Raw genomic sequence first — 578 nt, forward strand, 5'->3', positions numbered from 1 at the left:
CGTCCACTTAGACTGCAACAGTGTTGCCTTTATCGGAAAATAAATACCTAATGGAGCTGTACTGTATGGATTCCACAGTATTAGTTCCACACCGCGCACCGTATATATTGACAACCATGTTGTGTACGCCGCGCAAAGTGACCTGCTTCGCAACTAATCGGCAAAAATGCATACGCGTTAGTCCAATATCAATAAACAGTGCACGAGTTGAGCAAATACGTACCTGGCATTCTCCGACTCAAGAACCCTGCAATCAACTTTTTTTTCTCGCCAGCAGCAGGCAGTTCTTCCTCGAAATCTCAAACCTCGATACCTTTTACACGCCGGTTCAACGGGTGGCTAGCGGACGCCCGCCAGTCGGACCCAGGATTACCGAGTCGCCGTGGTAATGTTGTGCTGTGTGAGGTCTGTATTTCATATCCCAGGCTTGTAGACTCCGCTTGCGGAAGACCAGCTACGCATGGCCCGGTTACGGAGCTATGTAGTCGAAGAGCGCACCCAAGCTAGCAAAGTGGCGCGTCTGCATTGACTGCGCCAAGTAAGTCTTCAGACTAGATGAGGGGAAATGATCCTGGGAG

Source organism: Phytophthora parasitica (genome assembly GCF_000247585.1).
Source record: "Phytophthora parasitica INRA-310 unplaced genomic scaffold supercont2.13, whole genome shotgun sequence".
NCBI lineage: Eukaryota > Oomycota > Peronosporomycetes > Peronosporales > Peronosporaceae > Phytophthora > Phytophthora nicotianae.